Below are 25,743 nucleotides of genomic sequence, written 5' to 3'. Positions count from 1 at the left end.
TGAGGAAGTCCACGCAAACATGGGGAGAACATACAAACTCTTTGAAGATGTTGATCTTGGTAGGTTAAAATCTAGCACCCCAGTGCTGCAAGGCAACAGTGCTAACCGCTGAGCCACCATACTGTCCTTACATATTTTTTAAGAATTTTTGGTGATGTTTTTTTTTCTCGTTTTCCATTTTATCTATATTTTAAAACTTCATTTTTTTCCCTAACCCTTAAGGGGGTACTCTGCTGCTCAGCATTTGGAACAAACTGTTCTCAACACGCTGGGGCCAACACCGGGAGCTTGTGACATCATAGCTCCACCCCCTCATGACATCACATCCTGCCCCCTCAATGCAAGTCTATGGGAGGGGGCATGACAGCCGTCATGCCCCCTCCCATAGACTTGCATTGAGGGGCGGGATGTGATATCATGAGGGGGTGGGGCTATGATGTCACAAGCTCCCGGTGTCGGCCCCAGCGCGTTGAGAACAGTTTGTTCCAAATGCTGAGCAGCAGAGAACCCCTTTATTCTCAGCTGAGACTTCCCCTTTTGTTCAGATCACTTCCCAGCAGTGCCCTCTTTATCATCACAGACACAGGTACAGTGACACCAGTAGACAGAGAAGAGAACAGATGATGTTTTCAGCTCAGCCTTTCCCTCCCTGTGACCTCTTCAAAGGGCACCCAGCATGCCCAGAAAACATTCCTATTCATTGCAATAGGTCAGCTCCAGTCTATTTTTGCCTATGTCCATGGGTCCTGCTGTAAAGCATATCTCTAAATGCTGTTAAATAAGCTCAGGCAAGATGGCAGTCCCCGTAATACTGTTGAAAACATAAAATTAAAAATTACAATCATAAAATAGAAACAGATTTAAAAAAACAAAACGTTTCAGTATCTGGTTCTAATCTGAAAAAAAAAAAAATCCAGATGACACAGCAACAAATTCACAAATCCTACAGTTTACACCATGTTTTTACCATACAGTTGGTGCACACCTTTTGGAAGAAATGGATGGCTTCAAAATGTAGTCAAATGTGTGTACATTTAGGTGCATGGAATTTCATACGTTGCCCTTAGAGAGCAGTGTAAAAAAAAAAAAATAACTGGACTTGCGCGTATATAAAACGTGCAATAGTTTACACCTTTCAAAAGCCCCCCAAAAATGTACAGAAACGGGATATAGCATAAGCACACACAAACGTATTCAAATTTGGCATACACTTGGCTTTATTAAAACCTATAAATCCACTGAGTACGCTCATTTTCTGTGAAACATAGTCAAATGTGATGTAAATCCAGCCTGGCATTATTTTGTACAGTACTCTTTCTAGACCAGGTCTTCAGACATTAAAAGGGTACTCCGAAGGACACAAAATATTTTCAAATCTACTGGTGCCAGAAAGTTAAGCAGTTTTCTAAATTACTTCTATTTAATAATCCTAATCCTTCATGTACTTATCAGCTGTGTTACGCCGAGCGCTCCGGGTCCCCGCTCCTCCCTGGAGCGCTCGCAGCGTTCTCTCATTCGCAGCGCCCCGGTCAGACCTGCTGACCGGGTGCGCTGCGATATTACTCCCAGCCGGGATGCGATTCGCGATGCGGGACGCGCCCGCTCGCAATGCGCATCTCGGCTCCTGTACCTGACCCGTTCCCCGTCTGTGTTGTCCCGGCGCGTGCGGCCCCGCTCCTTAGGGCGCGCGCGCGCCGGGTCTCTGCCATTTAAAGGGCCGCTGCGCCACTGATTGGCGCAGCAGGCCTAATCAGTATTCTCACCTGTGCACTCCCTACTTATACCTCACTTCCCCTGCACTCCCTCGCCGGATCTTGTTGCCATTGTGCCAGTGAAAGCGTTCCCTTGTGTGTTCCTAGCCTGTGTTCCAGACCTCCTGCCGTTGCCCCTGACTACGATCCTTGCTGCCTGCCCTGACCTTCTGCTACGTCCGACCTTGCTCTTGTCTTCTCCCTTGTACCGCGCCTATCTTCAGCAGTCAGAGAGGTTGAGCCGTTGCTGGTGGATACGACCTGGTTGCTACCGCCGCTGCAAGACCATCCCGCTTTGCGGCGGGCTCTGGTGAATACCAGTAGCAACTTAGAACCGGTCCACCAGCACGGTCCACACCAATCCCTCTCTGGCACAGAGGATCCACCTCCTGCCAGCCGAATCGTGACAGTAGATCCGGCAATGGATCCCGCTGAAGTCCCACTGCCAGTTGTCGCCGACCTCACCACGGTGGTCGCCCAGCAGTCGCAACAGATAGCGCAACAAGGTCACCAGCTGTCTCAACTGACCGTGATGCTACAGCAGCTATTACCACAGCTCCAGCAACAATCTCCTCCGCCAGCTCCTGCACCTCCTCCGCAGCGAGTGGCCGCTTCCGGCTTACGATTATCCTTGCCGGATAAATTTGATGGGGACTCTAAGTTTTGCCGTGGCTTTCTTTCGCAATGTTCCCTGCACTTGGAGATGATGTCGGACCAGTTTCCAACTGAAAGGTCTAAGGTGGCTTTCGTAGTCAGCCTTCTGTCTGGGAAAGCTCTGTCATGGGCCACACCGCTCTGGGACCGCAATGACCCCGTCACTGCCTCTGTACACTCCTTCTTCACGGAGATCCGAAGTGTCTTTGAGGAACCTGCCCGAGCCTCTTCTGCTGAGACTGCCCTGCTGAACCTGGTCCAGGGTAATTCTTTTGTTGGCGAGTACGCCATCCAATTCCGTACTCTTGCCTCCGAATTATCCTGGAATAATGAGGCCCTCTGCGCGACCTTTAAAAAAGGCCTATCCAGCAACATTAAAGATGTGCTGGCCGCACGAGAAATTCCTGCTAACCTGCATGAATTTATTCATCTTGCCACCCGCATTGACATGCGTTTTTCCGAAAGGCGTCAGGAGCTCCGCCAGGATATGGACTTTGTTCGCACGAGGCGGTTTCTCTCCCCGGCTCCTCTCTCCTCTGGTCCTCTGCAATCCGTTCCTGTGCCTCCCGCCGTGGAGGCTATGCAAGTTGACCGGTCTCGCTTGACACCTCAAGAGAGGACACGACGCCGCATGGAGAACCTATGCCTGTACTGTGCCGGTACCGAACACTTCTTGAAAGATTGTCCTATCCGTCCTCCCCGCCTGGAAAGACGTATGCTGACTCCGCACAAAGATGAGACAGTTCTTGATGTCTACTCTGCTTCTCCACGCCTTACTGTGCCTGTGCGGATATCTTCCTCTACCTTCTCCTTCTCTGCTACGGCCTTGGATTCCGGATCTGCAGGAAATTTTATTTTGGCCTCTCTCATCAACAGGTTCAACATCCCGGTGACCAGTCTCGCCAGACCCCTCTACATCAATTCTGTTAACAATGAAAGATTGGACTGTACCGTGCGTTACCGCACGGAACCTATCCTAATGTGCATCGGACCTCATCACGAAAAAATTGAATTTTTGGTCCTCTCCAACTGCACTTCTGAAATTCTTCTTGGATTACCGTGGCTTCAACGCCATTCCCCAACCCTTGATTGGTCCACAGGAGAAATCAAGAACTGGGGTACTTCTTGTCACAAGGACTGTCTTAAATCGGTGCCCAGTACTCCTTGCCGTGACCCTGTGGTTCCCCCTGTATCCGGTCTTCCTAAGGCTTATATGGACTATTCTGACGTTTTTTGCAAAAAGCAAGCTGAGACTTTGCCTCCTCACAGGCCTTATGACTGTCCTATTGACCTCCTCCCGGGTACTACCCCACCCCGGGGCAGAATCTATCCTCTGTCTGCTCCAGAGACTCTTGCCATGTCGGAGTACATCCAGGAGAATTTAAAAAAGGGGTTTATCCGCAAGTCCTCCTCTCCTGCCGGAGCTGGATTTTTTTTTGTGTCCAAAAAAGATGGCTCCCTACGTCCTTGTATTGATTACCGCGGACTTAATAAAATCACGGTAAAAAAACGCTACCCCTTACCTCTTATCTCGGAACTCTTTGATCGCTTACAAGGTGCCCACATCTTTACCAAACTGGACTTAAGAGGTGCTTATAATCTCATCCGCATCAGGGAGGGGGACGAATGGAAGACCGCATTTAACACCAGAGATGGACACTTTGAGTATCTGGTCATGCCCTTTGGCCTATGCAACGCCCCTGCCGTCTTCCAAGACTTTGTTAATGAAATTTTTCGTGATCTCCTATATTCCTGTGTTGTGGTTTATCTGGACGATATTCTGATTTTTTCTGCCAACTTAGAAGAACACCGCCAGCATGTCCGCATGGTTCTTCAGAGACTTCGTGACAATCAACTTTATGCCAAAATGGAGAAATGTCTCTTTGAATGTCAATCTCTTCCTTTCCTAGGATACTTGGTCTCTGGCCAGGGACTACAAATGGACCCAGATAAACTCTCTGCCGTCTTAGATTGGCCACGCCCCTCCGGACTCCGTGCTATCCAACGTTTTTTGGGGTTCGCCAATTATTACAGGCAGTTTATTCCACACTTTTCCACTATTGTGGCTCGTATCGTGGCTTTAACCAAGAAAAATGCCAATCCCAAGTCCTGGTCCCCCCAAGCGGAAGACGCATTTAAACATCTCAAGTCTGCCTTTTCTTCCGCTCCCGTGCTCTCCAGACCTGACCCATCTAAACCCTTCCTATTGGAGGTAGATGCCTCCTCAGTGGGAGCTGGAGCTGTCCTTCTACAAAAAAATTCTTCCGGGCATGCTGTGACTTGTGGGTTTTTTCTAGGACCTTCTCCCCGGCGGAGAGAAACTATTCCATCGGGAATCGAGAACTACTGGCCATTAAATTGGCGCTTGAGGAATGGAGGCACCTGCTGGAGGGATCAAAATTTCCAGTTATCATATACACTGATCACAAGAATCTCTCCTACCTCCAGTCTGCCCAACGACTGAACCCTCGCCAGGCCAGGTGGTCGTTGTTCTTTGCCCGTTTTAACTTTGAAATCCATTTTCGCCCTGCTGACAAGAACATTAGGGCCGATGCCCTCTCTCGTTCTTCTGATACCTCTGAAGTAGAGGTCTCTCCGCAACACATCATTCCTCCGGACTGTCTGATCTCCACTTCTCCAGCTTCCATCAGGCAAACTCCTCCAGGGAAGACCTTCGTTTCTCCACGCCAGCGTCTCGGGATTCTCAAATGGGGACACTCCTCCCACCTCGCAGGCCATGTGGGCATCAAAAAATCCTTGCAACTCATCTCTCGATTTTATTGGTGGCCGACTCTGGAGACTGATGTTATTGATTTCGTGCGGGCCTGTACTGTCTGTGCCCGGGATAAGACTCCTCGCCAGAAGCCTGCTGGTCTCCTTCATCCTCTGCCTGTTCCTGAACAGCCTTGGTCACAGATTGGTATGGACTTTATTACGAACTTGCCCTCATCCCGTGGCAACACAGTTGTTTGGGTGGTCGTTGATCGATTTTCCAAGATGGCACATTTTATTCCTTTTCCTGGTCTTCCTTCAGCGCCTCAGTTGGCAAAGCAATTTTTTGTACACATTTTTCGCCTTCACGGTTTGCCCACGCATATCGTCTCAGATAGAGGCGTCCAATTCGTGTCTAAATTCTGGAGGGCCCTCTGTAAACAGCTCAAGATCAAATTAAACTTCTCTTCTTCTTATCATCCCCAATCCAATGGGCAAGTAGAAAGAGTTAATCAGGTCCTGGGTGACTATTTACGGCATTTTGTTTCCTCCCGCCAGGATGACTGGGCAGATCTTCTACCATGGGCCGAATTCTCATACAACTTCAGAGTCTCCGAATCTTCTGCCAAGTCCCCATTTTTCGTGGTGTACGGCCGTCACCCTCTTCCCCCCCTCCCTACTCCCTTGCCCTCTGGTTTGCACGCTGTGGATGAAGTGACTCGTGATCTTTCCACCATATGGAAAGAGACCCAAAATTCTCTTTTACAGGCTTCATCCCGGATGAAAAGATTTGCTGATAAAAAAAGAAGAACTCCCCCCATTTTTGCTCCCGGAGACAAGGTATGGCTCTCCACTAAATATGTCCGCTTTCGTGTCCCCAGTTACAAACTGGGACCACGCTATCTTGGTCCTTTCAAAATCAAGTGCCAGATCAACCCTGTCTCTTACAAACTCCTTCTTCCTCCTTCTCTCCGTATTCCCAATGCCTTCCATGTCTCTCTCCTTAAACCACTCATCCTTAACCGCTTCTCTCCCAAAGTTGTTTCTCCCACTCCAGTTTCCGGATCTTCTGACGTCTTTCTGTGAAGGAGATTCTAGCATCCAAAACGGTCAGAGGTAAAAGATTCTTCTTGGTCGACTGGGAGAATTGCGGCCCTGAGGAGAGATCCTGGGAACCTGAGGACAACATCCTGGACAAAAGTCTTATCCTCAGGTTCTCAGGCTCCAAAAAGAGGGGGAGACCCAAGGGGGGGGGTACTGTTACGCCGAGCGCTCCGGGTCCCCGCTCCTCCCCGGAGCGCTCGCAGCATTCTCTCATTCGCAGCGCCCCGGTCAGACCTGCTGACCGGGTGCGCTGCGATATTACTCCCAGCCGGGATGCGATTCGCGATGCGGGACGCGCCCGCTCGCGATGCGCATCTCGGCTCCCGTACCTGACCCGTTCCCCGTCTGTGTTGTCCCGGCGCGCGCGGCCCCGCTCCTTAGGGCGCGCGCGCGCCGGGTCTCTGCCATTTAAAGGGCCGCTGCGCCACTGATTGGCGCAGCAGGCCTAATCAGTATTCTCACCTGTGCACTCCCTACTTATACCTCACTTCCCCTGCACTCCCTCGCCGGATCTTGTTGCCATTGTGCCAGTGAAAGCGTTCCCTTGTGTGTTCCTAGCCTGTGTTCCAGACCTCCTGCCGTTGCCCCTGACTACGATCCTTGCTGCCTGCCCTGACCTTCTGCTACGTCCGACCTTGCTCTTGTCTTCTCCCTTGTACCGCGCCTATCTTCAGCAGTCAGAGAGGTTGAGCCGTTGCTGGTGGATACGACCTGGTTGCTACCGCCGCTGCAAGACCATCCCGCTTTGCGGCGGGCTCTGGTGAATACCAGTAGCAACTTAGAACCGGTCCACCAGCACGGTCCACGACAATCCCTCTCTGGCACAGAGGATCCACCTCCAGCCAGCCGAGTCGTGACAAGCTGCTGTATACTACAGAGGAAGTAGTGTAGTTATTTCCAGTCTGAGCACAGTGCTCTCTGCTGCCACCTCTGTCCATGTCAGGAACTGTGCAGAGCAGGAGCGGTTTGCTATGAGAATTTGCTCCTGCTCTGCCCAGTTCCTGACACGGACAGAGGTGGCAGCAGAGAGCACTGTGGTAAACAGGAAAGAACTACACAACTTAATCTGTAGTATACAGCAGATGTTAAGTACTGGAAGGATTAAAAGTAATTTACAAATCTGTATAAGTTTCTGGTACCAGTTGATTTGAAAACATTTTGTTTTCTCCACAGTACCTCTTTAATGATCCACAAGTCATCTCTAACCCACGGATAGAGCGCCAGGGGCCGCTGAGGATAGATGTACAGTTCTGAATATTTTCCAATCAAAATAATTCTCACTCCCCCGTTTCCTATCACCTTTCGCTGTTTTCTAGGTTCAGCTTACAGAACAAGTTTAACCTCTTTCAAACTGTGTAAGATCATTGGATTGTGTCAGAGGTCAGACCGTGACCAGTTAATTCCACCGTGGGAAAATGACAATAGGTTTACTCATCCATTGTCTTCCGTCATACCGGGGAGATGGCTACAAGGAACAGGTCAGTGATCTGCCATGAAGATGTATTGTCCACTGCTCCAGGAGGTTTTATTATCTTGCTCATCCTCTGTTGTTACAAGTACATCAAGTAAAGAGCACTCCGGATTACTAGGCACAGTGTCTATGTTTTTTTTTCCCTTAATTTAAAGAAGGCTTCGCAAATGCACCATTAAAGGGGTACTCCGACCCTGAGACATCTTATCCCCTATCCAAAGGATAGGGGATAAGATGTCTCACCGCGGGGTCCCGCCACTGGGGACCCCCCCAATCTTGTATTCACCACCCACCTGTTTGAGCTGCACGCCGCGGTGCCAGCTCACAAACAGCCGGGTGGCGACCACGGGGCCGGAGTATCGTGACGTCACGACTTTGCCCCCATGTGATGTCACCCCCCCCCGCTATTGGCTGTCCGGGCGTCCTGGGAGTTGTAGTTTTGCAACACCCAGCTGTGCCCATGATTAGGAAACACTGATGTAAAAAGTAAACCTATTATGACAGCTAACACATTTATACAATGGGGGGAGGTTTATCAAAACCTGTGGAAGGGAAACGTTGACCAGTTGTCCATAGCAACCAATCAGATCGCTTCCTTCATTTTTAACAAGGCCTCTGAAAAATGAAAGAAGCAATTTGATTGGTTGCTATGGGCAACTAGGCGACTTTTCCTTGGCACAGGTTTTGATAAATCTCCCGCTACAGTGTATACCCTTTGTGGGCAATGATAGAGGTCAAACGTTTTCTGTAAGTCTTCACAAGGTTTTCACACACTGTTGCTGGTATTTTGGCCCATTCCTCCATGCAAATCTCCTCTAGAGCAGTGATGTTTTGGGGCTGTTGCTGGGCAACACGGACTTTCAACTCTTTTCAAAGGTTTTCTATGGGGTTGAGATCTGGAGATTGGCTAGGCCACTCCATGAACTTGAAATGCTTCTTACGAAGCGACTCCTTCGTTGCCCGGGCAATGTGTTTGGGATCATTATCATGCTGAAAGACCTAGCCACGTTTCATCTTTAATGCCCTTGCTGATGGAAGGAGGTTTTCACTCAAAATCTCGCGATGCATGGCCCATTCATTCTTTCCTTTACACGGATCAGTCGGAAAAACGGTAGGTATGCTTCACAGTAGGTATGGTGGTCTTTGGATGCAACTAAGCATTCTTTCTCCTAAAAACACGACCAGTTGAGTTTTTACCAAAAAGTTCTACTTTGGTTTCATCTGACCATATGACATTCTCCTTATACTCTTTTGGATCATCCAAATGCTCTCTATCAAACTTCAGAAGGGCCCGGACATGTACTGGCTTAAGCAGGGGTACACGTCTGGCACTGCATGATTTGAGTCCCTGGCGGCGTAGTGTGTTACTGATGGTAGCCTTTGTTACTTTGGTCCCAGCTCTCTGCAGATCATTCACTAGGTCCCCCCATGTGGTTCTGGGATTTTTGCTCACCATTCTTGTGATCATTTTGACATCATGGGGTGAGATTTTGCGTGGAGCCCCAGATCGAGGGAAATTATCAGTGGTCTTGTATGTCTTCCATTTTTCTAATAATTGCTCCCACAGTTGATTTCTTCACACCAAGCTGCTTGCCTATTGCAGATTCAGTCTTCCCAGCCTGGTACAGGTCTACAATTTTGTTTCTGGTGTCCTTCAACAGCTCTTTTGTCTTGGCCATAGTGGAGTTTGGAGTGTGACTGTTTGAGGTTGTGGACAGGTTTCTTTATACTGATAAGTTCAAACAGGTGCAATTAATACAAGTAACGAGTGGGAGACAGAGGAGACTCTTAAAGAAGAAGTTACAGGTCTATGAGAGCCAGAAATCGTGCTTGTTTGTAGGTGACCAAATACTTATTTTTCACCATAATTTGCAAATAAATTCTTTAAAAATCAGACAATGTGATTTTATGGATTTTTTTTCTCATTCTGTCTCTCATAATTGATGAAAATTACAGGCCTCTCTCATCTTTTTAAGTGGGAGAACATGCACAATTGTTGGCTGACTAAATACTTTTTTGCCCCCACTATATGTGCATAATATGCCAGCATTAGAATGTGAAAAACTGTGCAGAGGGTTTCATAGGGAGCGACCTAAGGCCATGTTCCAATGGCATAAAATGTGTGGGATGTCTGCTTGGAAAACACGGGTGGACATTCTGCACATTTGCACGATCCGGTGGGCACCAGGACCTCTTGGAAATGCGGCTTGTCATGCATTTCCGAGCAGAATCTGCCGAAAGAATAGACATGTCTATTTCTTTTGTGGACATAGGAGTCGGGATTTGCGTGCCAGAAACATTCTGCCTCGGAAATTCCACCATGTGAACAGTAAAGCAGAATCCTATTCAATTTAATGGGACTCTGCTGCAAAGGAATGTCTGTGCGGAATATTGGGCAGAATTCCTCACAGATACCCTAAGGCTATGTTCACAGTTTGGAATGTCCGCACAGGAAATCTCCGGAGACTGCGTAAAACATCTGGCATGGAAATTCTGCCATGTGCACAGCGCAGCAGAATCCCGTTGAATTCAATGGGACTGCAGTGGAATTTCCGTGCAAAATTAGAAAGTGGAATTCCGCACAGAAATTTTGAGGTGTAAACATAGCCTGTGTAGCATGTAAACCTTCAGTGCCCTGGACTACAAGGATTTTTCTATAAATATATGTACTGTTTATGCACTAAATAGCAGTATTATTTGGACACTGAATGACAGGTATTGTGTGGGAAAAACATGGTGGTGGTGTTGTTATATGGATAATACAGTATATGAGACCCAGTAACATCCCATTTTAAGTATCCAGCTCCAGAATATACAGCAGGTGAAATAAGCCAGCGCCGGTCCCAGCATGTTGCAGCCCTATGGCCCAGGGCCTCCCTGGGTGCCTGGGCCCCTGACTGGGGTTCTGGCTGTACCGCCCTTATGGCGGCCCTGGGGTCCTCCGGTGGAAAAAAACATTTTTAAATCAATTTGTGCAGGAAAGTTAAACAGAACTGTAAATTATTTATATTTCAAAATCTTAATACTTCCAGTACTTATCAGCTGCTGTATGCTCCATAGGAAGTTCTTTTCCAAAGGATAGGGGCCGTCACGACCCCTCCCATAGACATGAATGTAGGGGGCGTGGCGTGACATCATGTCCCCAGTCCCGGAAACCTGGAGGTTTCCGAAACTGGAGATTCAGCACCCGCATAGAATGCGGGTGCTGCAGGCAGATCGCGGGGGGTCTCAGCAGCGGGCCCCCCATGATCAGACATCTTATCCCCTATCCTTGGGATAGGGGATAAAATGTTTTTTCCCGGAATACCCCTTTAAAGGAGTAGTCCAGTGGTGACCCAGTGGTGAACAACTTATCCCCTATCCTAAGGATAGGGGATAAGTTTGAGATCGCGGGGGGTCCGACCGCTGGGGCCCCCTGCGATCTCCTGTACGGAGCCCCGACAGCCTGCGGGAAGGGGGCGTGTCGACCTCCGCACGAGGCGGCGGCCGACACGCCCCCTCAATACAACTCTATGGCAGAGCCGAAGCGCTGCCTTCGGCAATCTCCGGCTCTGCCATAGAGATGAATTGAAGGGGTGTGTCGGCCGTCGCTTCGTGCGGGGGTCGACACCCGCTATCTGGCCGGAGAGCCTGGCCCCCGTACAGAGAGATCGCAGGCGGCCCCAGCGGTCGGACCCCCTGCGATCTCAAACTTATCCCCTATCCTTAGGATAGGGGATAAGTTTTTCACCACTGGACTACCCCTTTAAGGATACAATAGTTCCAGAAGCATACTGGTGGAGAAGACCTGAAACATGATGGCTGTCCAGGCATGCTGGGAGTAGCAGTTTTGCAACAGCTGGAGGCACACTGCTTGGAAAACACTGGGCTAGGGATAAGGTGATGTAAGAAAGAGGAATCTAACAATGATCTTTCTGCACCATGTTGTTTAGTCATACGCTGATGCATTTTAGGACAATGTGGACTCATTTTCCCCCATTATTCTCATTATATCCCTCCTGTTAACCAGCGAGGAGTCCTGTGGATTCTCACATTTCTTGGCTCTTCTATGTCTAATTGATCCGGACGCATCAGGAGACCAATCACTTTGGATTAATTCAGCCGAGCGAACGGCTTCACCACCTGAAATTGGTCTTCATGGGGGATGAGAGAACGTAAGTTTTCCCCCAAGGTTTGATCTTCAGCTAGAACATTGAATGTTACACATTGCTGCCCACCTACACCGCCAGCTTAGCCGCAACGCACAACTAATTGACTCCTCACTGTTTCCTTCCACAATGTGCAATAATAACCTTGACTATGAAGGACAGGCCTAGGTGTTCCAGCGTTCCCATGTAGTCTTGTAAGCATCTAAAAAGTGTCGGGACACCAGTGAGGTCACCGACTCCATAGGGAGTGAGTCCTATACAAAGCTTGCTCTGACCCAGTGTTCTAAAGAGGCATTGTTATACAGAGGAGGCACGGAGCGACGCCCGCAGCTGCCAGCACTCCCTGAGCTGCCTGCATTTAATTGTGTTTGCTTTTACATGTTTGTGCGCTCTCATTTTGATGGTTTATTATTAACCCAACAGGGATTCCAGTTCCCTTCCTCGCTATATTTGTCTGCAGCTTCTACATTAGTGCACAGTACAATCTTTCTGTACATAGGGCACCACATTTTTTACAGTGTCCACCTTTTAACCCCTTAAAGGGGTACTCCACTGCTCAGCGTTTGGAACAAACTGTTCCGAACGCTGGAGCCGGCGCCGGCGCCGGGAGCTCGTGACATCATAGCCCCACCCCCACATGACTTCACGCCCCAGTTCCTCAATGCAAGTCTATGGGAGGGGGCGTGACGACTGTCACGCCCCCTCCCATAGACTTGCATTGAGGGGGCGGGTCGTGACATGAGGGGGTGGGGCTATGACGTCACGAGCTCCCAACTCCAGCGTTCGGAACAGTTTGTTCCAATCGCTGAGCAGCGGAGTATCCCTTTAAGGACGCAGGGTTTTTCCATTTTTGCATTTTCATTTTTTCCTCATCAACTTCTAAAAATCATAACGCTTTCAATTTTGTACATAAAATTCCATATGATGGCTTATTTTTTGCGCCACCTATTCTACTTTGCAGTGACATTAGTCATTTTAACAAAAAATCCACGGCGAAACAAAATTTTAGATAAAATGCCATTTTGTAGCTTTTGGAAGCTTCCGTTTCTATGCAGTGCATTTTTTTGTAAAAATTACAACTTCTCTTTATTCTGTAGGTCCAAACGGTTAAAATGATCCCCTACTTATATAGGTTTGATTTGTCGTACTTTTGGAAAAAATCATAACTACATGCAGGAAAATTTATACGTTAAAAATTCTCATCTTCTGACCACTATAACTTTTAAATTTTTCTGCGTATGGGCCGGAATGAGGGCAAATATTTTGTGCCGTGATCTGAAGTTTTTAGCGGTTCCCTTTTTGTATTGATCAGACTTTTTGATCGCTTTTTATTCATTTTTTCATGATATAAAAAGTGACAAAAAATACGCTATTTTGGACTTTGGAATTTTTTTGCGCATATGCCATTGATCGTGCGGTTTAATTAACGATATATTTTTATAATTCGGACATTTAAGCACGCGGCGATGCAACATATGTTTTTTTTATTTACACTTTTTTTATGGGAAAAGGGGGGTGATTCAAACTTTTATTAGGGAAGGGGTTAAATGACTTTTATTAACTTTTTTTTTTTCACAAATTTTTTTGCAGTGTTATAGCTCCCATAGGGACCTACTCTGTTTCCCCGAAAAGACACCCTACCCAGAAAATAGGCCCTAGCTGGATTATCGGGGTGGGCTGCAATATAAGCAAACAAACAAACAAAAAACAAACTTTAACTTACCTTCGTCCTCCGTTCCCCCGTTGCTAAGGAACCGGCCTCACCGTTCTCCGCTGCTCTTGCTGATTCCTGGTTTTGGGACGTCTCAGAGCCTTCAGCCTATCACCAGCCGCAGAGATGTCCCGCCTCTGCCGATGATAGGCTGAGCCCACTGTCATGTAAGGAGCAGGCCGGCTTCTTACATGACAGTGGGCTCAGCCTATCATAGGCAGAGGCGGGACATCGCTGTGGCCGGTGATAGGCTGAAGGCTCTGAGACGTCGCAACACCAGGAAGCAGCAAGAACAGCGGAGGGACCATGAGGCCGGTTCCTTAGCAACGGGGGAACGGAGGACGAAGGCAATATTTGCAGCCCGGGCACAGGAATACAAAGTACAGCGCAGTGGCTGATAATTATTTGGCAGGGGGGAGAGAAGCAGCGCTCGCGGATGACATACGGTACAATTAGTCCCCCAATGTGGGGTGCAGAGCTGGGCTGATAAACCAGCAGGGGGGGGGGGGGGTAATGTATTTTGTTCAATGTACATACCGTAAAAAAATAAGCCCTACCCCGAAAATAAGCCCTAGTGTGTTTTTTTGTGACTAAAATTAATATAAGACCCGGTCATATTTTCGGAGAAACACGGTATAACATTACATGCACTGATCTTTTACACTGTTCACTGCAAAGCCATAGCTTTGCATTGATCAGTGTTATAGGCGGTAGATTGCTCAAGCCTGTATCTCAGGCTGGGAGCAAGCAATCGCCGATTGGACGTGATGGAGCAAGGTAAGGAAACCTCCGCTCGCATGCTAGCTGATCGGGACATTGCGATTTTATCGCTATGGTCCCGGTCAGCCGACTGCGCTGCCGGGAAGCTTTCACTTTCATTTTAGACGCGGCGATCAACTTTGAATGCCGCGTCTAAAGGGTTAATAGCGCGTGGCACAACGATCGGTGCCGCACGCTATTAGCCCAGGGTCCCAGCTATCATTAGCCACCGGGACTGATCCGGTATGATGCGAGGTCACGGCGTGACTCCGTCTTATTTACCGGGACCGGGCGTAGGGCGTGCAGGTACGCCCTATGTCCTTAAGAGGTTAACTTAATGTTGAAGGGTTCTGCACTGATTGATTTTAGTTAAATATCTTCATAGTGATCATAGCTTTATTTTTCTGACACAGCACTTAAAGGGGTGCTCTGATGGAAAAAAATGTTTTTAAATCAGCTGGTGCCAGAAAGTTAAACAGATTTGTAAATGATTTCTATTTAAAAATCTTAATCCTTCTGTGGTTGCCTAGTACAGGAGTTTCACCCCTGTACCTTAGCTGCCCTGTCCAGCAGACTCCATACAGTAACCCCTGCCCCTCCCCTGCACCTGTTCCCCTTGTTCCTGTGCTTCTATGCTTATGTTATGCTGTGTGTTGTATATAAAATGTGTTATAGCTTTAAGAACAGTTGACCTGTGATTAACCTGTTGTCATGTGATTGTAACCCAGTGAGGTGACCATGTGATCTAAGGGTGACCCCTCAGAGTCTCCCCCATATAAGCCCTGGGTAGAGCCTCTGCTCTCTCTCTTAGGGGGGAATTTATCATTAGTGGTAGAAGCTTTTTCTTTTCAATATTTAGTGCAAATTTTTGCGCAATGAGTTTTTTTGCGTCTTTTTTGATTGACCAAAAAAGGAAATAGTCTATTTTTTGTGTATTGTGGAATGCATTTGCAGTGGATACAAATTTATCATGTGCGTTTTTTTTGTTTTTTTGTTTAGACGCATTTTTTTGCAAAAAGGACACGTAGGAGAGTGTTCTACTGAGACAGCCGGGGGATGCAGGAGCCGTCCCTCAACACTGCTAAACTACAACAACTCCCATCATGGGACAGAGTCTGTCCCATGATGGGAGTAGTTGTAGTATTGCAGCGCTGAGGGATGGCACTTGCACATCCCCTGGCTGTAGGACTGTTTTGGGACAGTTAGGACTACTACTCCCATCATGGACAGACACTGCTGCCCATGATGGGAGTTATAGTCCAGGGGCTGAGGGGCAAATCACAGCAGGTCATTCTCCAGAGACCTGCTGCGATACGCACTTATTAACTGTACAAGCCGGCGGAACATGCGGCTCCACTGAGCTCCCCGCCAACTCCTGTATACAGATCTCACAATTCATAATCCCCAGCGCCGGGAGATGGGAGCTCTAATTGGTGAATATCTATTCACCAATCAGGGCTCTGGTCTCCCGGCATCGAGGTTTATGAATTATGATAGCGTATACAGGAGCCGGCAGGGAGCGCAGTGTAGCCGCATGTGTCACCGGCTTGTCAACTTAATAAATACGGATCGTAGTGGGTCTCAGCAGAATGACCTGCTGCGATCTGCACCTCAGCCCCTGGACTATAACTCCCATCATGGACGGAGTATGTCCATGATGGGAGTAGTAGTCCTAACTGTCCCAAAAGAGTCCCGCAGCCGCAGGATGTGCAAGTGCCATCCCTCAGGGCTGCAATACTACAACTACTCCCATCATGGGACAGACTCTGTCCCATGATGGGAGTAGTAGTCCAAGGGCAGAGGGACAGATCAAAAGGGGGTCTCACTCCTGAGACCCCCTGCGACCTTTACTGCTCCGCCCCTGGTGATGATGTCATTAGGGGGGAAGAGCTACACTGTCCAGGCCTGAAGCCAGGGTGGTAAGTATGGCTCTGTTCTCATTATGCGATTTGCATAATGGGAACAGAGCCTTTCTGGCAGTGTGTTTCCAAACAGGGAGACTCCAGCTGTTGCTTAAATACAGCACCCATGATGGGAGTTGTAGTTTTGCAACAATTAGATGCTTCCTGTTTAGAAACATGCTGCATTATGTCTGCTCTCCCCAGGGGAGAGCGCAAAAAATGTACTAACCCATATTTCTTGTTTTTCTTTTCTTCTCATTTGAGATACGTGAATGTGGAGGACTACGTCAGATTTGGTGGACTGTGATGATGACCAGCATTTTTTTTATTACAATAAAAAACACTCCCCCACTGTGGGGGAGTGTTTTTGTAAAAAAAAAAATAAAAAAAAATGTTTTCAATGTGTCGTATTTTTTATAATTGAATTTTCAGGCTAAGTAGTGGAAGCCGTCTTGTAGACAGAATCCATTACTATACTGGAGCTTAGCATTAGCCCCAAAATCAGCTAGCGCTAACCCCCATTTATTACCATGGTACCCACCGCCACAGGGGTGCTGGGAAGAGTCAGTACCAACAGGACCGGAGCATCAAAAATTGCACTTTTGGGCCTAGGGGGTAATTGGCTGGCGTTATTTAGGTTGGGGAGGGCCAGTAATAATAGTCCTCACCCACCCTGGTAGCATCAGGCTGTTGCTGCTTGATTGGTATCAGGCTGATACTGAAAATAGGAGGAACCCTATGTGTTTTTATTTTAAATAAAAAAAAAAAAAAACACGTGTGGTTCCCCCTATTTTCAGTATCAGGCAATTTGGGGCTAGCTCTAACTGATTTTGGGGCTAATGCTAAGCCCGGGCTTAGTAATGGATTCTGTCGACAAGACGGCTTCCACTACTAAGCCTGAAAATTTAATTATAAAAAACACGACACATTGAAAAAATATTTTTATTTAACAAAAAACACTTCCCCACAGCCTTCATTAACCCTTTTATTGACAATTAACCCCTTAACGACGCAGGACGTATATTTACGTCCTGCGCCGGCTCCCGCTATATGTATCATATCGCGTCGTCCCGGCGCTCATCAACGGCCGGGACCCGCGGCTAATACCAAATATCGCCGATTGCGGCGATGTGTGGTATTAACCCTTTAGAAGCGGCGGTCAAAGCTGACCGCCGCTTCTAAAGTGAAAGGGAAAGTGATCCGGCTGCTCAGTCGGGCTGTTCGGGACCGCCGCGGCGAAATCGCGGTGTCCCGAACAGCTTGCAGGACACCGGGAGGGCCCTTACCTGCCTCCTCGGTGTCCAATCGGCGAATGACTGCTCTGTGCCTGAGATCCAGACAGGAGCAGTCAAGCGCCGATAACACTGATCACAGGCGTGTTAATACACGCCTGTGATCAGGATGAGAGATCAGTGTGTGCAGTGTTATAGGTCCCTATGGGACCTATAACACTGCAAAAAAAAGTAAAAAAAAAAGTGTTAATAAAGGTCTTTAACCCCTTCCTTAATAAAAGTTTGAATCACCCCCCTTTTCCCATAAAAAAAATAAAACAGTGTAAAAAAAATAAATAAATAAACATATGTGGTATTGCCGCGTGCGTAAATGTCCGAACTATAAAAATATATCATTAATTAAACCGCACGGTCAATGGCGTACGCGGAAAAAAATTCCAAAGTCCAAAAGAGCGCATTTTTGGTCACTTTTTATACCATTAAAAAATGAATAAAAAGTGATAAAAAAAGTCAGATCAAAACAAAAATCATACCGATAAAAACTTCAGATCACAGCGCAAAAAATGAGTCCTCATACCGCCCTGTACGTGGAAAAATAAAAAAGTTATAGGGGTCAGAAGATGACATTTTTAAACGTATAAATTTTCCTGCATGTAGTTATGATTTTTTCCAGAAGTGCGACAAAATCAAACCTATATAAATAGGGTATCTTTTTAACCGTATGGACCTACAGAATAACGATAAGGTGTAATTTTTATCGAAATATGCACTGCGTAGAAACGGAAGCCCCCAAAAATTACAAAATGGGGTTTTTTCTTCGATTTTGTCGCACAATGATTTTTTTTTCCGTTTCGCCGTGCATTTTTGGGTAAAATGACTAATGTCACTGCAAAGTACAATTGGCGACACAAAAAATAAGCCAAAATATGGATTTTTTGGTGGAAAATTGAAAGGGTTATGATTTTTAAAAGGTAAGGAGGAAAAAACGAAAGTGCAAAAACGGAAAAACCCTGAGTCCTTAAGGGGTTAAAAAAATGCTGGTCATCGTCACAATCCATCGAATCGGACAAATCTGAATTAGTCCTCCTCTTTCACGTATCTGAAATGAGAAGGAAAAAAAAAAGGTAAGTACATTTTTGGCACTCTCCCCTCGGAAGTGCGCCCATACTGCAGTGTGTTCCTAAACAGGGAGCCTCCAATTGTTGACGTCTGCCTATTGTATCCTGTATATACAGTCATCTATAGACAGCTGTATATGTAGGATAGCGCACAAAGACTTAACCCAGAACTGTTCAGCAGCAGCGTGGGTTAACACTTTCCTTGCTGGGCTCCTGTATAGTATACTTGGGTACACTATGCACCCCTGTATACTATACAGCCGGCAGAAGGTAAGTAGTGATGCTCTGCACCCTGTACAGTATATATATATGCTATACATCACTCCTTACCTCCTTACACTCCGTGGGCCGGGTGCTCTGCATTCGACCCATGGAGTGGTACCTGAAGGCAGTGAAAAAAATCACCACAGGGTACAAAAATGACTGTTTCCACACACCAGCAAAACGCAATAAAAACTGACAAAACGCAGCAAAAAGCTGTGACAGTGTTTGTGGTGTTTTTGCTGGTGGACAAAAAACCTTAACGAAATCCGAGCCTCAAAGCAATAGAACAAAATCCCAGTGTCCACTTTTCCTGTGAGGTGCAGCTCAGGTGTAAAAATATAACTGTGTGGAGATTTCGAATTTTGCACAAAATTTATCATGTGCCTTGCAATTGCACCAAATTTAGACCAACCAAAATGATCTACAAAAAAATTCTACCTACACCAACATTGATAAATTTCCCCTTTTGTCTTTGCTGAACCACAGTGAGGTCAAGTCCTGGGTGTGTGTCTGGAGTCTAGAGGAGGCCTTAACGGCGTACTCCTGTGAAAAACTTTTTTTTTTTTTTTTTTAAATCAACTGGTGCCAGAAAGTTAAACAGATTTGTAAATGACTTCTATTAAAAAATCTTAATCCTTCCTGTACTTATTAGCTGCTGAATACTACAGTGGAAATTCTTTTCCGTTTGAAACACAGAGCTGTCTGCTGACATTAAAGGAGTTACAATTGTTTAGTCTTGAGAAGAGACGTTTAAGGGGGGATATGATAAATGTATATAAGTATATTAATACAAAAAATATGGAGAAAAACTGTTGCAGATTAAACCCCCCCCAAAGTACGAGGGGGCACACACTCCGTCTGGAGAAGAAAAAGTTTAGTCTCAAGGGGCGACACGTCTTCTTTACCATGAGAACTGTGAACTTATGGAACAGTCTACCTCAGGAACTGGTCACAGCAGGAAAAATTAACAGCTTTAAAACAGGATTAGATACATTCCTGGAACAAAATAACATTAATGCTTATGAAGAAATATAAAATCCCATCCCTTCCCCCAATATCGTGCCACACCCCTACCCTTCAATTCCCTGGTTGAACTTGATGGACGTATGTCTTTTTTCAACCGTGCTAACTATGTAACTAACTATGTAACTAACTATGTAACTATGACCTCATGACCACAGTGATCTCTGCTGACATCTCTGTCTATTTTAGGAACTGTCCAGGGTAAAAGGAAATCCCCATAGCAGTTCATAAAATGGACAGAGATGTCAGCAGAAGCGAGCACTGTGCTCGTGATGTTAGCAGACAGTTCTGTGTTTCAAAAAAGAATTTCTGCTGTAGTATTCAGCAGCTAATAAGTACAGGAAGGATTAAGATTTTTTAATAGAAGTCATTTACAAATCTGTTTAACTTTCTGGCACCAGTTGATTTAAAAAAAAAAAAAAAAAAAGTTTTTCCCCGGAATACCTCTTTAAATCTGTCAAGCAGCCACTGATTCTCAAGTCCATTACCGCACAGGTCAAGTCAAAGCCTGGTGAGCGACAGAAGGGGTGAAGTCAGTCGTAGTCTGTCATAGTCAAGTCAGTCCAAAGTCATCCTGTCTCATGTCAGCGTGGCCTGCATCCAAATTGTCCAAGTCCACTATAAGTCCCAGCAAGCCCTAAAGTCTCTGAAATCACTGTTCACCTCCGTGGGCCTAGCCAAGCTGTATAGACTGTTACACCTGTCTGACTACCATTGTTCCATAACTTGGCGTCAGAGTCATTATTTGCCCCCGTGCCTAGCCCAGGATCCAGCAGTATACCTTTGGGTGGTGTAGAGGATAAACCATGCCCTGGCGTCACGAACACAAGGGGTTAATGCCATCTGCTCCTAGGATAATGCCATCTGCCCTGCATCACACCCTCTACCACACTTCCAGTACTGATCAGCTGCTGCATACTTCAGTGGAAGTTGTATAGTTCTTTCTAGTCTGACCACAGTGCTCTCTGCTGACGCCTATGTCCGTGTCAGGAAACTGTCTAGAGCAGAAGAGGTTTGCTATGGGGATTTGCTCCAACACTGGACAGTTCCTGACACGGAAAGAGACAACACAAAAGAACATATAAATAAGGTATATAAAAATTGTATTATTATTCTAATGTATTAGTTTGAGCAGGATAACTTTAATATGATATATATGAGTCTTTTTTAGCTTCCTTTGTGTCTCTCTTTATAACATAATATTTGGGAACAAATTGTTGCTTGATGTGAGATAATTCTGTTTCCCGAATTAAACTTGTGTCTGAAGCAGAAGTATTAGCTGGTAACAAAGAAACCTGAAAAGACCTCTTGGTCCTGAGACCAGGCAAAATCCTCTTAAACTACACGGCAGATTACATTAGTTATAGCTATTATGCAACAAAATCAGTGCCCGGTGGAAGTGTTACAACCCCTGGGCATGTCTGCTGACAGAAGGAAAATCATAGTAATTGTGCTGGGACTCATCCATGATGCTAGGACTTCATAAGATTGTGCCTATGAATATTGGTGGAGGAAACACCATTACTTACTGATCGTCGAGTGTCCGGTCACTGGAACCAGAGGCTTCCCTAGTACCCCTTGCGCCCATGCCAAGGTTCTGTATCAGGGGCCATTGAACCCCCCCCCCCCCTCACTGATCATTAAAATAAAGGAGCTGCAGCAAGTGTCGATCACTGCTGCTCTTTAAGGCTGGGTCCACATCACGTTTTTACCGATACGGGACCACGGTTTGAGGTCTGGTGGAAAACCGCATGTGGGGCAAAAATTAGCCGACCAGAGTCAGCGTTTCGCTCCAGTCGGCTCATTGAAATGAATTACATACGGGCGGCATACGGCAGGGATACGGGAGCACAAGGTTATAGCTCCATCCAGCCGTATGCGGTCCTGTATTGGTAAAAACTGGATGTGAACCCAGCCTAACAGATTTTGCCTGTACAATGCTGCTTCCAGGGGATTATAATAGAGTTAAATGTACTTGAATGAAGCTGAGTAGCTATAATTGGCACAATGGTTGGCTGGGATACCTGACAGGCAACATCTGAAGAGCAGAGTACCTGTACCTTTATGTGGTGACCCAGTACAGAGTCACAAGCTCCTCTGTACTTCTGCCCATCCTGTCTGGCAGATTCTGCTCAATGTCGGCCATGGGTCCACTCTCCTAACAACTCTCATTGTTGCAATCAAGGATGTATTGTTATATAAGAGTTAATATATTGTATTTTATATGCACTGTTGCCTTAAGAAATGTATTGTTGCCAAGGACCTTTGTTGTCAGGGGAGTATGCAAGGTGAACAGGTGACTTATGTACCCAATGGGATCTCTCTAAACTCTCCCCCTTATATAGTGAGGTCAGGGTTCAGTTCTTAGTATTTGCTGGGGACAGTGAAGTGAGGATCTGAGGAGTCTGTCTGGTGTTCCTGAAGGAGGCCGGATGCCTAATCCAGCAACCACGCTTCTACTTCAAGTCAACCCCTGCACTGTCGGTGAAAGTCAAAGCCTGACGGGAGGAACTAAACCTATTGGGGATTCCGCTGAAGTCCAGTCCAAGTAGTCAGTCAAGTCACTCTGTCAAATACTAAATTCCAGTGTGGGTGCATCAGTCAAATCAATTGCAACTACAAGTCCCAGCAAGCCTATAAGCTTCCCTAAGTTCACCCTGCATCTCCTTAGTGCCTATCTGAGCTGTGTGGACTTTAACACCTTGTCTACTTCAGTAAAGCATACTAGTTAACCGTAACCTGGCATTGGTGTGATTATTTGCCCTGTGCCTGGCACAGGGGAAGCTGGTCTACCTCAGGTGGTGAATAGGTCAACCATGCCCTGGCGTCACGAAGAACTTAATACACACATTACCCCATCCGACACCACATTTAAGAAGCCAAAAGGGGAATTGTTGCCTACATGTGTGGTTTCTACAGAATCAGGAGTAGAGACCGTTCAGTGTGTGGAGAACCCTAGTGTGTATATATAGTCTGAAGGGAGAAGCTCTGGTACTGATGGAGCCGGGCCAGCCTAAAGTATGAGTCTGCAGAACGGTACGGAGCACATTGAATGCAGGGGCATCTGTTGGAGAACAGTGCTGACAGCACAGACTATTAACAAATTCCCCAGTACATTTCCGTGTTACCCTGGTTATGTCACAGAAGACTCTGCACTTTACCAACCCAATGTTCTCATGACTGGCAGGAGCCGTATGCTATACCCCATTTATACCCTAACCAAACTATAGGTTATTACAAATAATCCATTGTTTTTTCATCGGTTATCGGACCATATGTCTCCTTGAGCATGGGATAAGGGGTACAAGGCATAATCAACTGTCATACTCCTCCACTGCCATTTACCACTAACTAGTGTTGCCACATGGCCGGTATTTTACCAGCACAGCCGGTATTTTGCCCACCATGCAGGTATTTTTATATTAAAAGTAGCGGCAATGCAATGACCATTATTTATCCAACCACCATATGCGCCATATACTATACCAGTGTTTCCCAACCAGAGCACCTCCAGCTGTTGCAAAACTGCAACTCCCAGCATGCCCATACAGCCAACGTATACTATATACTACTATATAGTCCAACATGCTGGGAGTTGTATTTTTGCAACAGCTGGAGGCACCCCTGGTTGAGAAACACTGACCTATACTATATACTACTATATAGTCCAACATGCTGGGAGTTGTATTTTTGCAACAGCTGGAGGCACCCCTGGTTGAGAAACACTGACCTATACTATATACTACTATATAGTCCAACATGCTGGGAGTTATATTTTTGCAACAGCTGGAGGCACCCACGACCACAGTGCTCTCTGCCTACACCTCTGTCCATTTTAGGAACTGTCCATAGCAGCATATGTTTGTTATGGGGATTTGCTCCTGCTCTGGACAGTTCCTGACACGAACAGAGGGGTGGCCGTGACAGAAAAGAAATCAAAAAAGAAAATAATTTCCTCTGTAGTATACAGCTGCTAATAAGTACTGGAAGGACAAAGATTTTTTTAATAGAAGTAATTTACACAATAGGTCCCTGCAGCTTCCAGGAGCGAAAGTCCGGGGGAGGATCGTCCACTAGCGACACCACCTCATAGCCATGGACGTCATTTCCGGTAGCAGAACAAGACGGAAGGACCACAGAAGGACAGATACCGTAGCTGCCGGGGCCCACACTGACACTGGGGCTGAAGACCAGGGAGCAGCCACTCTACTAAGCATATCCCATACCAACATCCTTATCTGAGAGTAATCCAACTGCACGTCATATACATATGTCCATGAAGGTATGAGATACACACATATATAAGTCCCATTTAGCGCTTACTGTCTATTTCTTTATATCATTTACAAATCTGTTTATGGCACCAGTTGATGAAAAAATAATAATAATTCCACCGGAGTACCCCTTTAAGTTCTACCGGAGACTAGACTGCTATGTCATAGATCTATTATGGCTAAATGACTCAAAACACCTAAAGAAAAAAAAAAACTTTACCTATCAGAACAATTTAGTGACTCAATATAATGTTCACTGTCGGAGCCACTAAATGTTAAAAAATAGAGGTTTCCATTGTAGAGAAAACTATTAATCTATTGAAAGTGGTTAGTCTGTGACTCATGTAGGAAGAACTGAGTGTACCTTGTCTGAAAAGACAGCATTAGCGCTTGGAGTGTTCTAGAACCCTGCTAACATATTTCTAAAGACTTCTGCCTTACTGAAATGTTATTCAGATGTAAAATAGGGCATTCATTCTGCTTGAAAACATGAGAGATCTCAAAGCCATGGGCTCAACCTCAAGCTCCGGGGCCCAAATGTAAAATCTGTAACAGGGCCAGTGGTGTCACTAGGGGTGCCCCCCTCCCCCACATTATGCTATGCCCCCCTCATGTGCCCCCCAATTGAAATGTAGTTTTTTTTATGTCTAGTGGAGAAAGCTGATGAATATTGTTGGGCGACGGTTCTGCTGCTCCGGTCCTGTTATTGGGTCACTTTGAGTGATGTGCTACCGGCCCGAGCAGAGTTGCCTCCTACTACACTACGCTGGCATAGCTGGCTGGCTCCTCCTTTTCACCTCCCGCTCCTAACATGGACAGTGATGTCAGCAGAGAGCACCATGGTCAGACAGGAAAAAATTCAAAAAGGGAAAGAACTTACTCTGGAGCATACAGCAGCTGATAAGTAATGGAGGGATTAAGATTTTTAAATAGAAGTAAATAACAAACCTGCTTAACTTTCGGGCACCAGTTTATTTTAGAAAAAAGTATACCCCTTTAAGTGTGGTCATGGGTACATAGTAATAGGCTTCAGGCTTGGTTAATACTGACCTTTTATATAACACTTTTGGCACTTCTTTCAATCCCTTAAACATATGAAGCCAATGTGACATAGTGCTAAAATGTTAAGATCAAAGCCCAGTATTCGCTCTGGTTTCACTTACATTATTTCCTTCTCTTTATGCCAAGATGTTAGGTTTTATTCAGTAAAAAAAAAAATACGGTAGAGCTTTTTGAGTCTTTTGTGTCTCACATGTGGACATTCCCTGGCCTGACATCATTGGCATTTTGAGAAAAACATTGCTTGTCCTACAATGATCCTTTTGTGGTGAAGATGACATCTGGATAAGTCACCTCTTAATTAGTTATGTCCTACCTTTAGTATAAAAATCCTGGGGGAAAAGTTGCCTTTTACTAACGGTTAACCCATACAACGATGCAGCATAAGGAAGTAGCTACAGGCCTTTGACGGTCAGGACATGATGGCATTGTAGTTTTGGAACAGCTGGAGGGCCATAGATTGGGGAACACTGCTATAGTAGTGTGATAGCCTGGGGGATGTAGGGTATGGGGGGTGTAGCAGTGCAGTTATCTAAGGGTGCTTGTTAACCCTTGCTATTCG

General features: G+C 46.3%; 2 long non-coding RNA genes across 2 annotated transcripts in view; one reads left to right on the top strand and one right to left on the bottom strand.

Annotated features, from left to right (window-relative positions):
* Window positions 1-501: 501 nt before the first annotated feature.
* On the top strand, window positions 502-24,139 carry LOC130358475 (uncharacterized). Its single transcript, XR_008889535.1, has 3 exons — window positions 502-586; window positions 7,538-7,699; window positions 23,877-24,139. It is a non-coding gene; the product is annotated as an uncharacterized LOC130358475 (long non-coding RNA).
* LOC130358474 (uncharacterized) overlaps window positions 566-25,743 on the bottom strand; it is a 74,189-nt gene continuing 49,011 nt past the window's right edge. The window contains exon 4 of the long non-coding RNA XR_008889534.1: window positions 566-811. This is a non-coding gene — a long non-coding RNA (uncharacterized LOC130358474). The remainder of the gene's footprint in view (window positions 812-25,743) is intronic.

This window comes from Hyla sarda, chromosome 2 (assembly GCF_029499605.1).
Source record: "Hyla sarda isolate aHylSar1 chromosome 2, aHylSar1.hap1, whole genome shotgun sequence".
Classification (NCBI taxonomy): Eukaryota; Metazoa; Chordata; class Amphibia; order Anura; family Hylidae; genus Hyla; species Hyla sarda.
This window is presented reverse-complemented; position numbering and strand designations above follow the sequence as displayed.